Genomic DNA, 16,779 nt, shown 5'->3' on the forward strand with positions numbered 1-16,779 from the left:
AGCTGCTCTACAGTCAGATCAGTGTCTTGGTGGAGGAGAGCTGCTCTACAGTCAGATCAGTGTCTTGGTGGAGGTGAGCTGCTCTACAGTCAGCAGTGTCTTGGTGGAGGTGAGCTGCTCTACAGTCAGATCAGTGTCTTGGTGGAGGAGAGCTGCTCTACAGTCAGATCAGTGTCTTGGTGGAGGAGAGCTGCTCTACAGTCAGCAGTGTCTTGGTGGAGGAGAGCTGCTCTACAGTCAGCAGTGTCTTGGTGGAGGAGAGCTGCTCTACAGTCAGATCAGTGTCTTGGTGGAGGAGAGCTGCTCTACAGTCAGATCAGTGTCTTGGTGGAGGAGAGCTGCTCTACAGTCAGATCAGTGTCTTGGTGGAGGAGAGCTGCTCTACAGTCAGATCAGTGTCTTGGTGGAGCTGAGCTGCTCTACAGTCAGATCAGTGTCTTGGTGGAGCTGAGCTGCTCTACAGTCAGATCAGTGTCTTGGTGGAGGAGAGCTGCTCTACAGTCAGCAGTGTCTTGGTGGAGGAGAGCTGCTCTACAGTCAGCAGTGTCTTGGTGGAGGAGAGCTGCTCTACAGTCAGATCAGTGTCTTGGTGGAGGTGAGCTGCTCTACAGTCAGATCAGTGTCTTGGTGGAGGAGAGCTGCTCTACAGTCAGATCAGTGTCTTGGTGGAGGAGAGCTGCTCTACAGTCAGCAGTGTCTTGGTGGAGGAGAGCTGCTCTACAGTCAGATCAGTGTCTTGGTGGAGCTGAGCTGCTCTACAGTCAGCAGTGTCTTGGTGGAGCTGAGCTGCTCTACAGTCAGCAGTGTCTTGGTGGAGGAGAGCTGCTCTACAGTCAGATCAGTGTCTTGGTGGAGGTGAGCTGCTCTACAGTCAGATCAGTGTCTTGGTGGAGGTGAGCTGCTCTACAGTCAGATCAGTGTCTTGGTGGAGGTGAGCTGCTCTACAGTCAGCAGTGTCTTGGTGGAGGAGAGCTGCTCTACAGTCAGCAGTGTCTTGGTGGAGGTGAGCTGCTCTACAGTCAGATCAGTGTCTTGGTGGAGGAGAGCTGCTCTACAGTCAGATCAGTGTCTTGGTGGAGGAGAGCTGCTCTACAGTCAGATCAGTGTCTTGGTGGAGCTGAGCTGCTCTACAGTCAGATCAGTGTCTTGGTGGAGCTGAGCTGCTCTACAGTCAGCAGTGTCTTGGTGGAGGAGAGCTGCTCTACAGTCAGATCAGTGTCTTGGTGGAGGAGAGCTGCTCTACAGTCAGCAGTGTCTTGGTGGAGCTGAGCTGCTCTACAGTCAGCAGTGTCTTGGTGGAGGAGAGCTGCTCTACAGTCAGATCAGTGTCTTGGTGGAGGAGAGCTGCTCTACAGTCAGCAGTGTCTTGGTGGAGCTGAGCTGCTCTACAGTCAGCAGTGTCTTGGTGGAGGAGAGCTGCTCTACAGTCAGATCAGTGTCTTGGTGGAGCTGAGCTGCTCTACAGTCAGATCAGTGTCTTGGTGGAGGAGAGCTGCTCTACAGTCAGATCAGTGTCTTGGTGGAGGAGAGCTGCTCTACAGTCAGATCAGTGTCTTGGTGGAGGTGAGCTGCTCTACAGTCAGATCAGTGTCTTGGTGGAGCTGAGCTGCTCTACAGTCAGATCAGTGTCTTGGTGGAGGAGAGCTGCTCTACAGTCAGATCAGTGTCTTGGTGGAGGAGAGCTGCTCTACAGTCAGCAGTGTCTTGGTGGAGGTGAGCTGCTCTACAGTCAGCAGTGTCTTGGTGGAGCTGAGCTGCTCTACAGTCAGATCAGTGTCTTGGTGGAGGAGAGCTGCTCTACAGTCAGATCAGTGTCTTGGTGGAGCTGAGCTGCTCTACAGTCAGCAGTGTCTTGGTGGAGGAGAGCTGCTCTACAGTCAGCAGTGTCTTGGTGGAGGAGAGCTGCTCTACAGTCAGATCAGTGTCTTGGTGGAGCTGAGCTGCTCTACAGTCAGATCAGTGTCTTGGTGGAGGTGAGCTGCTCTACAGTCAGATCAGTGTCTTGGTGGAGCTGAGCTGCTCTACAGTCAGATCAGTGTCTTGGTGGAGGAGAGCTGCTCTACAGTCACCAGTGTCTTGGTGGAGGAGAGCTGCTCTACAGTCAGCAGTGTCTTGGTGGAGGAGAGCTGCTCTACAGTCAGCAGTGTCTTGGTGGAGCTGAGCTGCTCTACAGTCAGATCAGTGTCTTGGTGGAGGAGAGCTGCTCTACAGTCAGATCAGTGTCTTGGTGGAGGTGAGCTGCTCTACAGTCAGATCAGTGTCTTGGTGGAGCTGAGCTGCTCTACAGTCAGATCAGTGTCTTGGTGGAGGAGAGCTGCTCTACAGTCAGATCAGTGTCTTGGTGGAGGAGAGCTGCTCTACAGTCAGCAGTGTCTTGGTGGAGGTGAGCTGCTCTACAGTCAGATCAGTGTCTTGGTGGAGGAGAGCTGCTCTACAGTCAGATCAGTGTCTTGGTGGAGGAGAGCTGCTCTACAGTCAGCAGTGTCTTGGTGGAGGAGAGCTGCTCTACAGTCAGATCAGTGTCTTGGTGGAGCTGAGCTGCTCTACAGTCAGATCAGTGTCTTGGTGGAGCTGAGCTGCTCTACAGTCAGCAGTGTCTTGGTGGAGCTGAGCTGCTCTACAGTCAGCAGTGTCTTGGTGGAGGTGAGCTGCTCTACAGTCAGATCAGTGTCTTGGTGGAGCTGAGCTGCTCTACAGTCAGATCAGTGTCTTGGTGGAGCTGAGCTGCTCTACAGTCAGCAGTGTCTTGGTGGAGCTGAGCTGCTCTACAGTCAGATCAGTGTCTTGGTGGAGGAGAGCTGCTCTACAGTCAGATCAGTGTCTTGGTGGAGGAGAGCTGCTCTACAGTCACCAGTGTCTTGGTGGAGGAGAGCTGCTCTACAGTCAGATCAGTGTCTTGGTGGAGGAGAGCTGCTCTACAGTCAGATCAGTGTCTTGGTGGAGGAGAGCTGCTCTACAGTCAGCAGTGTCTTGGTGGAGGAGAGCTGCTCTACAGTCAGATCAGTGTCTTGGTGGAGGAGAGCTGCTCTACAGTCAGATCAGTGTCTTGGTGGAGGTGAGCTGCTCTACAGTCAGATCAGTGTCTTGGTGGAGGAGAGCTGCTCTACAGTCAGATCAGTGTCTTGGTGGAGGAGAGCTGCTCTACAGTCAGCAGTGTCTTGGTGGAGGAGAGCTGCTCTACAGTCAGCAGTGTCTTGGTGGAGGAGAGCTGCTCTACAGTCAGATCAGTGTCTTGGTGGAGGAGAGCTGCTCTACAGTCAGCAGTGTCTTGGTGGAGCTGAGCTGCTCTACAGTCAGCAGTGTCTTGGTGGAGGAGAGCTGCTCTACAGTCAGCAGTGTCTTGGTGGAGCTGAGCTGCTCTACAGTCAGCAGTGTCTTGGTGGAGGAGAGCTGCTCTACAGTCAGCAGTGTCTTGGTGGAGGAGAGCTGCTCTACAGTCAGATCAGTGTCTTGGTGGAGGAGAGCTGCTCTACAGTCAGATCAGTGTCTTGGTGGAGGAGAGCTGCTCTACAGTCAGCAGTGTCTTGGTGGAGGAGAGCTGCTCTACAGTCAGATCAGTGTCTTGGTGGAGGAGAGCTGCTCTACAGTCAGATCAGTGTCTTGGTGGAGCTGAGCTGCTCTACAGTCAGATCAGTGTCTTGGTGGAGGAGAGCTGCTCTACAGTCAGATCAGTGTCTTGGTGGAGGAGAGCTGCTCTACAGTCAGATCAGTGTCTTGGTGGAGGAGAGCTGCTCTACAGTCAGCAGTGTCTTGGTGGAGGTGAGCTGCTCTACAGTCAGATCAGTGTCTTGGTGGAGGAGAGCTGCTCTACAGTCAGATCAGTGTCTTGGTGGAGGAGAGCTGCTCTACAGTCAGCAGTGTCTTGGTGGAGGAGAGCTGCTCTACAGTCAGATCAGTGTCTTGGTGGAGCTGAGCTGCTCTACAGTCAGATCAGTGTCTTGGTGGAGCTGAGCTGCTCTACAGTCAGCAGTGTCTTGGTGGAGCTGAGCTGCTCTACAGTCAGCAGTGTCTTGGTGGAGGTGAGCTGCTCTACAGTCAGATCAGTGTCTTGGTGGAGCTGAGCTGCTCTACAGTCAGATCAGTGTCTTGGTGGAGGAGAGCTGCTCTACAGTCAGATCAGTGTCTTGGTGGAGCTGAGCTGCTCTACAGTCAGATCAGTGTCTTGGTGGAGCTGAGCTGCTCTACAGTCAGATCAGTGTCTTGGTGGAGCTGAGCTGCTCTACAGTCAGATCAGTGTCTTGGTGGAGGAGAGCTGCTCTACTTAAATGAGGTTGTTGTTAATCAGATCAGTGGCTTTATATTCCTGTGTAATGAGTGTTTTCTTGTGACACCTCGTGTCCCAGTGTCCCGCCGCACTCTTCTATCAGCAGCGACCGCTGGGACACTGGTGGACAGCGCGCTGTAGACTAAACTTGGACCAGAACTTGTCCTGCTACAAGTCCAGCAAGGCCCAAGTGAATTATCCAAACGTACGTAGTAGCACGATAGGTGATTTGTGTGTTATGATGAGCGACCGAGGTTTACGGCGCTTCCGGTCCGTAAATACCTTGGTCTGATTCTGTGTGGGGGGAATCGGACCTCGTTACATTTAGAACCACTCTCGCCGGCGGTCTCGTTTGCTCATGTAGAGGCCGTAGAGGCGTCGGTATTAAATTGAGACTGTTTCATAACCGGTTACAAACTCCCAGCAGCTGCTTTTTAAAAGGTGCTGTAAATATTTTAGTGATCCATCCATGAATTATAGACACGTCGGCTGCATCTCTGGGTGGATCCAGCTCTGTGATCATGTGCAGCAGCCAGGGCTGCACCGAACGCTTCGAAGCTTCGATCATAATGTTGACATTCGAATTCTAAATCGACATTCGAATTTTAATTTTTTAATAAAGAATTTTTAAATGTTGTAATCTTTTTTTTTCTGTCTATTCAATCTGTTTAGACCAATGGGGTTTTTCTTCACAGTTGCAGTTAAAGATTAGGCTACACTAATATTATAATATTATACTATAAGACGTCACCATCACTTTCATACCAACCGTGCCCTTATTGGATTATTTATGTTGACGAAACTGATAAAGAACGTTGATTTAATAAAAGAAAAAGACTAATTTAATCAGATGAAGCACTTTATTCAAATTGAGGATTTAGTTTAAAAAAAAATTATATATATATCTTTATTTTTTTTATGATTTATTTTTTTTATAGACATTCGAAGCTTCGTTCGAATACTTCAATAGAAGCTTTGCATGTTAAAAAATGACATTCGGTACTACAGCCCTAGCAGCAGCAGACTGGGTACAACGTTGATGGGCCCAGTACAGCGCCTTGGTTCTGTTGAGGCCCAGTACAGCACCTTGGTTCTGTTGAGGCCCAGTACAGCTCATTGGTTCTGTTGAGGCCCAGTACAGCACCTTGGTTCTGTTGAGGCCCAGTACAGCACCTTGGTTCTGTTGAGGCCCAGTACAGCATCTTGGTTCTGTTGAGGCCCAGTACAGCACCTTGGTTCTGTTGAGGCCCAGTACAGCACATTGGTTCTGTTGAGGCCCAGTACAGCACCTTGGTTCTGTTGATACCAAGTACAGCACCTTGGTTCTGTTGAGGCCCAGTACAGCACATTGGTTCTGTTGAGGCCCAGTACAGCACCTTGGTTCTGTTGATACCAAGTACAGCACCTTGGTTCTGTTGAGGCCCAGTACAGCACCTTGGTTCTGTTGATACCAAGTACAGCACCTTGGTTCTGTTGATACCAAGTACAGCACCTTGGTTCTGTTGAGGCCCAGTACAGCACCTTCGTTCTGTTGATACCAAGTACAGCACCTTGGTTCTGTTGATACCAAGTACAGCACCTTGGTTCTGTTGATACCAAGTACAGCACCTTGGTTCTGTTGATACCAAGTACAGCACCTTGGTTCTGTTGATACCAAGTACAGCACCTTGGTTCTGTTGAGGACCAGTACAGCACCTTGGTTCTGTTGATACCAAGTACAGCACCTTGGTTCTGTTGATACCAAGTACAGCACCTTGGTTCTGTTGAGGACCAGTACAGTATAATCACCAGAACTCCTGTCATCAGTAACATCACCCCGTCCTACGTCAACTACACTGGCTTCCCATTAAACACTGCATTGATTACAAGATCCTCCTCCATACATTCAAGGCCATCCACAACCTCGCCCCTCCATACCTGTCCGACCTCCTCCACGTCAACATTCCCACCCGGTCCCTCAGGTCTGCCTCCTCCATCAACCTGACCGTCCCCCCAGCCCGTCTGTCCACCATGGGGTCAAGAGCCTTCAGCTGCTCTGCCCCTCTCCTCTGGAACTCCCTCCCCCCCCGACATCAGGAACATTGACTCCATCATCCCATTTAAAACCCACCTCAAAACCCACCTGTTTAGGCAGGCGTATGTCTGATTTTATTTTTTTATGGATTGTGATTGTAAGTGAACTGTTTTTAAATTGTTGTACGGCGACCTTGAGTGTCTTGGAAGGCGCCTTATAAATTAAATGCATTATTATTATTATTATTATTATTATTATTATTATTATTATTATTATTATTATTATTATTATTATTATTATTATTATTATTATTATTATTATTATTATTATTATTATTATTATTAAGTACAGCACCTTGGTTCTGTAACGGAGGCCTGTGAGTAATATCATGTGACGTGACGTGTTGTGTGAGGTGACTGTGGCAGTAAGCGGTACTGCGAGTTAAACTCACTTTCCCTTAAAAAGACACATATAGACGGGGTGTCTATTAGACACGTTCCCCAAGAAGTGAATTCAACTCTTGGTATAGCGGTCTATGCTGTCGCCCGCGGTGCGGCCGACCCGGGTTCGAAACTCCCTCGTGGGGCATCGACATTTAACACAACGCAGAAGGAGTAACATACGACCGGTCATACACTTCTGTCGAGCCGAGTACAACGCCTAGCTTCTGTTCAAATATGATTGATTGATTGATTGAAAACTTTATTAACAGATTGCAGAATGGGTACAGTACAGTACAGCTCAATACACACAATTGTTAAGGGGATGCAGACCAGAGAAAGACTTTCGTCTTGTTTACATCAGGGTCCCCCATTTTAAATTCATCAGGAATACATTCATGTCCAATCAAATGGATGAATTTATAGCACGGTAATACCAAGGGGGGGGGGGGGGTGAAAGATGAATGATACATAAGCTCTTTATATAAACGTATGCACACGCAGCAGTCACCTCGGCAGGAGAAATACGAGCTCCCGTATCAAACACAGCTCCGCACATCAACAGCAGAGCGCCGCGCACACGCTCAATAATTAACAGCCACTTAAACTGTTGAGCACTCCTCTCTGAAATGAGTTGTTTTTACGTTGTTTACCCAGCAGCCACTTAATTCCTCTGAAAACACGGCACCATAATGTGACCGAGCGCGTGCCTCTGATGTGGGCTGATGATGTGAGGGGGGGGGGGGGGGGGGGGGGGGGGGAGCAGAGTCACATGACTTGCGGATGATCTCAACCAACGCCGCCGGCAGCTTGTTGGCCCGCGGTACACACTGTGTAAATACACCTTTGAACACAACAGAGTGACATCACCACCACTTCAATTACCATAATGTGTAATTATGATTTATCACAACGGGCAGACTAAAACCACATGAAGGGGATTCTGTGCCATAAGTGCACGAGATATGAGGTAACATCTCTGGGTAGAGAGAGGCCGTGTCTTTGCCCTCCTCTGTGCCCTGTCGTGTAACAGTATCTTGGCTATCTTTGTGTGTGTGTGTGTGTGTGTGTGTGTGTGTGTGTGTAGGGGGTTCACCCCCCCCCCCCTGCCCTCCTGCTGTTAATTGCAGTCCATTTCCATTTAACCGTATGAGTCTGTTTTAGGAGAAGTGTTTTCAAACGTTATTATCTAAAGATGGTGAGTTAGAGTGTTGTGTTCACTCATAGTTAAAGACAGTAGAGGTTGAGTACTTTATTATCTAAATATGGTGAGTTAGTGTTGTGTTCACTCATAGTTAAAGACAGTAGAGGTTGAGTACTTTATTATCTAAAGATGGTAAGTTAGAGTGTTGTGTTTGTTCATAGTTAAAGACAGTAGAGGTTGAGTACTTTATTATCTAAAGATGGTAAGTTAGAGTGTTGTGTTTGTTCATAGTTAAAGACAGTAGAGGTTGAGAACTTTATTATCTCATTCAAGGGTACTACGACTATGCTTGCACCTCATGGTACCAAAGCACCTCAAAGGCACTAAAAACCAAATTACAAACATCTCAAAACAAACTGGTCAGACTACTGCTTGACCTGACTCCTAGAACCCACCTCACCCCTGCCCACTTTGACAACCTAGGATGGCTTAGAGTAGACGACAGAGTACAGCAACTTGCAATGGGCCTGGTCTACAAGATACACTACACGACGGGCGGCTAGGTGGTGTAGTGGGCAAGGCACTCGCCACCAGTGTGGAGACGCTAGGATTCGCGTGTTCGAATCCAGCTCTCCACATTGTTTTCAGTTTAGCTGGTCGTCCGCAGTAATACACATTGGCCGTATTACGGGGAGGGAAACTGAAGGGTGGGGATCGGGCGTTGTGAACAAGCGACTCCTACAGGTCGGTTGGTGCGCCTGCGCAGTAGAATCAGGAAGTGCCGGGGGCAGCGTGAGCCTCCCACGCGTTACTCCTCGACACAGAGATCGAGCTGCGCAGGTGAAAAGATGCGACTGCTGTTACCTCAAGTACCGGAGGGGACTTGTGCTATGTATGACTTAGTCCACATTGCAGCCGGCTTGTGGGAGGCAAGAAACAGCGTTCGTGACAGGGGAGGGTTGAATTGGATGATACGAAATTGGGATGGGAGAAAATATAGAAAAATGGGAGAAAAAGTGGATCAAAAAAAAGATACACTACACGACCAAGGTACCCATGTACATGTCAAAATACTTCCCAAAGGTCAGTGAATACCACGATCACAACACCAGAGGGAGCTCCACAAATCATGTTAAACCCAGATTCGGCTCAAACAAGGGACTAAACACGTTTCGCAATTATGCCACATCAATGTGGAACGCCCTACCCAAAGCTGTAAAGGAATGTGAATCACTACCCACTTTCAAAAACACTCTCAAAAAACACCTACGGGAGACTGCAATTCGAAACTGGCCCCTACAAATGTCCTAACCCAGTTGTACAGTAAATGACCAAGTATGGCTTTGTCAGTATTCCAATGTACAGTGTACAGTGTCGTCGTCCCCTACCCAACCCCCCCCCCTCCAATGTACAGCCCCACCCACCCAACCCCACCCCACCCACCCAACCTCCTCCAATGTAGTTTCTACGTCAAATGTATATACACCCTTTTTCTGGACTCTTTTTGTATCACAAACAGTACTGTATTTGCAAATCTGGTATGTCATAAATGTATAGATGTAGCAGTACTGTCTACCTGTATGTCGTGTGTGTCATATGATGAATTGAAAATGGGGGACCCTGATGTAAACAAGAGGAAAGTCTTTCTCTGGTCTGCATCCCCTTAACAATTGTGTGTATTGAGCTGTACTGTACTGTACCCATTCTGCAATCTGTTAATAAACTTTTCAATCAATCAATCAATCAATCTAAAGATGGTAAGTTAGAGTGTTGTGTTCATTCATAGTTAAAGACAGTAGAGGTTGAGTACTTTATTATCTAAAGATGGTGAGTTAGTGTTGTGTTCATTCATAGTTAAAGACAGTAGAGGTTGAGTACTTTATTATCTAAAGATGGTGAGTTAGTGTTGTGTTCATTCATAGTTAAAGACAGTAGAGGTTGAGTACTTTATTATCTAAAGATGGTGAGTTAGTGTTGTGTTCATTCATAGTTAAAGACAGTAGAGGTTGAGAACTTTATTCTCTAAAGATGGTGAGTTAGAGTGTTGTGTTCACTCATAGTTAAAGACAGTAGAGGTTGAGTACTTTATTATCTAAAGATGGTGAGTTAGAGTGTTGTGTTCACTCATAGTTAAAGACAGTAGAGGTTGAGTACTTTATTATCTAAAGATGGTGAGTTAGAGTGTTGTGTTCACTCATAGTTAAAGACAGTAGAGGTTGAGTACTTTATTCTCTAAAGATGGTGAGTTAGAGTGTTGTGTTCATAGTTAAAGACAGTAGAGGTTGAGTAATTTATTATCTAAAGATGGTGAGTTAGAGTGTTGTGTTCACTCATAGTTAAAGACAGTAGAGGTTGAGTACTTTATTATCTAAAGATGGTGAGTTAGAGTGTTGTGTTCACTCATAGTTAAAGACAGTAGAGGTTGAGTACTTTATTATCTAAAGATGGTAAGTTAGAGTGTTGTGTTCACTCATAGTTAAAGACAGTAGAGGTTGAGTACTTTATTATCTAAAGATGGTGAGTTAGAGTGTTGTGTTCACTCATAGTTAAAGACAGTAGAGGTTGAGTACTTTATTATCTAAAGATGGTGAGTTAGAGTGTTGTGTTCATTCATAGTTAAAGACAGTAGAGGTTGAGTACTTTATTATCTAAAGATGGTGAGTTAGTGTTGTGTTCATTCATAGTTAAAGACAGTAGAGGTTGAGAACTTTATTCTCTAAAGATGGTGAGTTAGAGTGTTGTGTTCACTCATAGTTAAAGACAGTAGAGGTTGAGTACTTTATTATCTAAAGATGGTGAGTTAGAGTGTTGTGTTCACTCATAGTTAAAGACAGTAGAGGTTGAGTACTTTATTATCTAAAGATGGTGAGTTAGAGTGTTGTGTTCACTCATAGTTAAAGACAGTAGAGGTTGAGTACTTTATTCTCTAAAGATGGTGAGTTAGAGTGTTGTGTTCATAGTTAAAGACAGTAGAGGTTGAGTAATTTATTATCTAAAGATGGTGAGTTAGAGTGTTGTGTTCACTCATAGTTAAAGACAGTAGAGGTTGAGTACTTTATTATCTAAAGATGGTGAGTTAGAGTGTTGTGTTCACTCATAGTTAAAGACAGTAGAGGTTGAGTACTTTATTATCTAAAGATGGTGAGTTAGAGTGTTGTGTTCACTCATAGTTAAAGACAGTAGAGGTTGAGTACTTTATTATCTAAAGATGGTGAGTTAGAGTGTTGTGTTTGTTCATAGTTAAATACAGTAGAGGTTGAGTACTTTATTAGCTAAAGATGGTGAGTTAGAGTGTTGTGTTCACTCATAGTTAAAGACAGTAGAGGTTGAGAACTTTATTATCTAAAGATGGTGAGTTAGAGTGTTGTGTTCACTCATAGTTAAAGACAGTAGAGGTTGAGTACTTTATCATCTAAAGATGGTGAGTGTTGTGTTCACTCATAGTTAAAGACAGTAGAGGTTGAGAACTTTATTATCTAAAGATGGTGAGTTAGAGTGTTGTGTTCACTCATAGTTAAAGACAGTAGAGGTTGAGTACTTTATCATCTAAAGATGGTGAGTGTTGTGTTCACTCATAGTTAAAGACAGTAGAGGTTGAGTACTTTATTATCTAAAGATGGTGAGTTAGAGTGTTGTGTTCACTCATAGTTAAAGACAGTAGAGGTTGAGTACTTTATTATCTAAAGATGGTGAGTTAGAGTGTTGTGTTCACTCATAGTTAAAGACAGTAGAGGTTGAGTACTTTATTATCTAAAGATGGTGAGTTAGAGTGTTGTGTTCACTCATAGTTAAAGACAGTAGAGGTTGAGTACTTTATTATCTAAAGATGGTGAGTTAGAGTGTTGTGTTCACTCATAGTTAAAGACAGTAGAGGTTGAGTACTTTATTATCTAAAGATGGTAAGTTAGAGTGTTGTGTTCACTCATAGTTAAAGACAGTAGAGGTTGAATACTTTATTATCTAAAGATGGTGAGTTAGAGTGTTGTGTTCACTCATAGTTAAAGACAGTAGAGGTTGAGTACTTTATCATCTAAAGATGGTGAGTTAGAGTGTTGTGTTCACTCATAGTTAAAGACAGTAGAGGTTGAGTACTTTATCATCTAAAGATGGTGAGTTAGAGTGTTGTGTTCATAGTTAAAGACAGTAGAGGTTGAGTAATTTATTATCTAAAGATGGTGAGTTAGAGTGTTGTGTTCATTCATAGTTAAAGACAGTAGAGGTTGAGTACTTTATTATCTAAAGATGGTGAGTTAGAGTGTTGTGTTCACTCATAGTTAAAGACAGTAGAGGTTGAGTACTTTATTCTCTAAAGATGGTGAGTTAGAGTGTTGTGTTCATTCATAGTTAAAGACAGTAGAGGTTGAGTACTTTATCATCTAAAGATGGTGAGTGTTGTGTTCACTCATAGTTAAAGACAGTAGAGGTTGAGTACTTTATTATCTAAAGATGGTGAGTTAGAGTGTTGTGTTCACTCATAGTTAAAGACAGTAGAGGTTGAGTACTTTATTATCTAAAGATGGTGAGTTAGAGTGTTGTGTTCACTCATAGTTAAAGACAGTAGAGGTTGAGTACTTTATTATCTAAAGATGGTGAGTTAGAGTGTTGTGTTCACTCATAGTTAAAGACAGTAGAGGTTGAGTACTTTATTATCTAAACATGGTGAGTTAGAGTGTTGTGTTCACTCATAGTTAAAGACAGTAGAGGTTGAGTACTTTATTATCTAAAGATGGTGAGTTAGAGTGTTGTGTTCACTCATAGTTAAAGACAGTAGAGGTTGAGTACTTTATTATCTAAAGATGGTGAGTTAGAGTGTTGTGTTCACTCATAGTTAAAGACAGTAGAGGTTGAGTACTTTATTATCTAAAGATGGTGAGTTAGAGTGTTGTGTTCATAGTTAAAGACAGTAGAGGTTGAGTAATTTATTATCTAAAGATGGTGAGTTAGAGTGTTGTGTTCACTCATAGTTAAAGACAGTAGAGGTTGAGTACTTTATTATCTAAAGATGGTAAGTTAGAGTGTTGTGTTCACTCATAGTTAAAGACAGTAGAGGTTGAGTACTTTATCATCTAAAGATGGTGAGTGTTGTGTTCACTCATAGTTAAAGACAGTAGAGGTTGAGTACTTTATCATCTAAAGATGGTGAGTTAGAGTGTTGTGTTCACTCATAGTTAAAGACAGTAGAGGTTGAGTACTTTATTATCTAAAGATGGTGAGTGTTGTGTTCACTCATAGTTAAAGACAGTAGAGGTTGAGTACTTTATTATCTAAAGATGGTGAGTTAGAGTGTTGTGTTCACTCATAGTTAAAGACAGTAGAGGTTGAGTACTTTATTATCTAAAGATGGTGAGTTAGAGTGTTGTGTTCACTCATAGTTAAAGACAGTAGAGGTTGAGAACTTTATTATCTAAAGATGGTGAGTTAGAGTGTTGTGTTCACTCATAGTTAAAGACAGTAGAGGTTGAGAACTTTATTCTCTAAAGATGGTGAGTTAGAGTGTTGTGTTCACTCATAGTTAAAGACAGTAGAGGTTGAGTACTTTATTATCTAAAGATGGTGAGTTAGAGTGTTGTGTTCACTCATAGTTAAAGACAGTAGAGGTTGAGTACTTTATTATCTAAAGATGGTGAGTTAGAGTGTTGTGTTCACTCATAGTTAAAGACAGTAGAGGTTGAGTACTTTATTCTCTAAAGATGGTGAGTTAGAGTGTTGTGTTCATAGTTAAAGACAGTAGAGGTTGAGTAATTTATTATCTAAAGATGGTGAGTTAGAGTGTTGTGTTCACTCATAGTTAAAGACAGTAGAGGTTGAGTACTTTATTATCTAAAGATGGTGAGTTAGAGTGTTGTGTTCACTCATAGTTAAAGACAGTAGAGGTTGAGTACTTTATTATCTAAAGATGGTGAGTTAGAGTGTTGTGTTCACTCATAGTTAAAGACAGTAGAGGTTGAGTACTTTATTATCTAAAGATGGTGAGTTAGAGTGTTGTGTTCACTCATAGTTAAAGACAGTAGAGGTTGAGTACTTTATTATCTAAAGATGGTGAGTTAGAGTGTTGTGTTCACTCATAGTTAAAGACAGTAGAGGTTGAGTACTTTATTATCTAAAGATGGTGAGTGTTGTGTTCACTCATAGTTAAAGACAGTAGAGGTTGAGTACTTTATCATCTAAAGATGGTGAGTTAGAGTGTTGTGTTCATTCATAGTTAAAGACAGTAGAGGTTGAGTACTTTATCATCTAAAGATGGTGAGTTAGAGTGTTGTGTTCACTCATAGTTAAAGACAGTAGAGGTTGAGTACTTTATTATCTAAAGATGGTGAGTTAGAGTGTTGTGTTCACTCATAGTTAAAGACAGTAGAGGTTGAGTACTTTATTATCTAAAGATGGTGAGTTAGAGTGTTGTGTTCACTCATAGTTAAAGACAGTAGAGGTTGAGAACTTTATTATCTAAAGATGGTGAGTTAGAGTGTTGTGTTCACTCATAGTTAAAGACAGTAGAGGTTGAGAACTTTATTCTCTAAAGATGGTGAGTTAGAGTGTTGTGTTCACTCATAGTTAAAGACAGTAGAGGTTGAGTACTTTATTATCTAAAGATGGTGAGTTAGAGTGTTGTGTTCACTCATAGTTAAAGACAGTAGAGGTTGAGTACTTTATTATCTAAAGATGGTGAGTTAGAGTGTTGTGTTCACTCATAGTTAAAGACAGTAGAGGTTGAGTACTTTATTCTCTAAAGATGGTGAGTTAGAGTGTTGTGTTCATAGTTAAAGACAGTAGAGGTTGAGTAATTTATTATCTAAAGATGGTGAGTTAGAGTGTTGTGTTCACTCATAGTTAAAGACAGTAGAGGTTGAGTACTTTATTATCTAAAGATGGTGAGTTAGAGTGTTGTGTTCACTCATAGTTAAAGACAGTAGAGGTTGAGTACTTTATTATCTAAAGATGGTGAGTTAGAGTGTTGTGTTCACTCATAGTTAAAGACAGTAGAGGTTGAGTACTTTATTCTCTAAAGATGGTGAGTTAGAGTGTTGTGTTCACTCATAGTTAAAGACAGTAGAGGTTGAGTACTTTATTCTCTAAAGATGGTGAGTTAGAGTGTTGTGTTCACTCATAGTTAAAGACAGTAGAGGTTGAGTACTTTATTATCTAAAGATGGTGAGTTAGAGTGTTGTGTTCACTCATAGTTAAAGACAGTAGAGGTTGAGTACTTTATTATCTAAAGATGGTGAGTTAGAGTGTTGTGTTCACTCATAGTTAAAGACAGTAGAGGTTGAGTACTTTATCATCTAAAGATGGTGAGTTAGAGTGTTGTGTTCACTCATAGTTAAAGACAGTAGAGGTTGAGTACTTTATCATCTAAAGATGGTAAGTTAGAGTGTTGTGTTCACTCATAGTTAAAGACAGTAGAGGTTGAGTACTTTATTATCTAAAGATGGTGAGTTAGAGTGTTGTGTTCATAGTTAAAGACAGTAGAGGTTGAGTAGTTTATTATCTAAAGATGGTGAGTTAGTGTTGTGTTCACTCATAGTTAAAGACATTAGAGGTTGAGTAGTTTATTATCTAAAGATGGTGAGTTAGTGTTGTGTTCACTCATAGTTAAAGACAGTAGAGGTTGAGTACTTTATCATCTAAAGATGGTAAGTTAGAGTGTTGTGTTCACTCATAGTTAAAGACAGTAGAGGTTGAGTACTTTATTATCTAAAGATGGTGAGTGTTGTGTTCACTCATAGTTAAAGACAGTAGAGGTTGAGTACTTTATTATCTAAAGATGGTGAGTTAGAGTGTTGTGTTCACTCATAGTTAAAGACAGTAGAGGTTGAGTACTTTATCATCTAAAGATGGTGAGTGTTGTGTTCACTCACCCGGCTGTTTCTCCCCATCTCCCCCCCAGTGGGCTCCAGCTGCCAGGGCGCATTACGGTCACAGACCTGCTCTTCCTGCTGCCAAACAACACAACCACGTGCAGGAGAGAGATGAGCTTCTATCTGAAGACCTCTGGGTTCTAAGTGATGAGTCAGGGAGAGCGCTGAGCTTCTATCTGAAGACTGGGTTCTAAGTGATGAGTCATGGAGAGCGCTGAGCTTCTATCTGAAGACTGGGTTCTAAGTGATGAGTCAGGGAGAGCGCTGAGCTTCTATCTGAAGACCTCTGGGTTCTAAGTGATGAGTCATGGAGAGCGCTGAGCTTCTATCTGAAGACTGGGTTCTAAGTGATGAGTCAGGGAGAGATGGGTGGGTGGGGGGATGGTTGTGGTTGCTTGTTTGCCTGTTGTCATGATCTGATCCTGTGATCATGTACTGTACATGTCTGTCTGTGTTCTTCTTGTTATGTATGTTTGCTGTTTTTTTTTTTTAGCTCCTATTTATCTGCTGTAACATGAATTGCCCAGTGTGGGACATAATAATAAACTTTGAACTTGAGCTTCTATCTGAAGACCTCTGGATTCTAAGTGATGAGTCAGAGGATACACCATCCACCACCGGATGACCTTGAGCCTGGGGGGGGGGGGGGGGGGGGTCACATGATCCACCACCCCGGCCAATCCCTAGATCCGGTTGAGTCCCGGCTTTCCTTTGAGGGGCGCGCAGGGTGGGGTGGGGTGGGGGGGGGGGGGGTGGGGGGGGGGGCTGGAGCAGATGGAGACTCTCCTCTTATGCAACCCAGAGCTGCTGAGGCAGAAAACACCCCTGTTAAAGGACTCACTCAAGTTCAAGTTCAAGTTCTTTAATAGTTGTCATACAGAAGTACAGAATACTTTCATACAAAATGCTTCTTACTGTTACGCTCCAGAGACTGTGCTAAACAAGATAGTATCAAATAACATAATAACATAATATAGCATGAATTTAGAAGAAGAAAATGAGGTCACAGTTGTTCGGTATAGACATATGTACAATGTTCTGAGTTACCATATAATATACAA

The sequence above is a fragment of the Notolepis coatsorum genome (assembly GCF_963971535.1).
Source record: "Notolepis coatsorum genome assembly, chromosome: 6".
Classification (NCBI taxonomy): Eukaryota; Metazoa; Chordata; class Actinopteri; order Aulopiformes; family Paralepididae; genus Notolepis; species Notolepis coatsorum.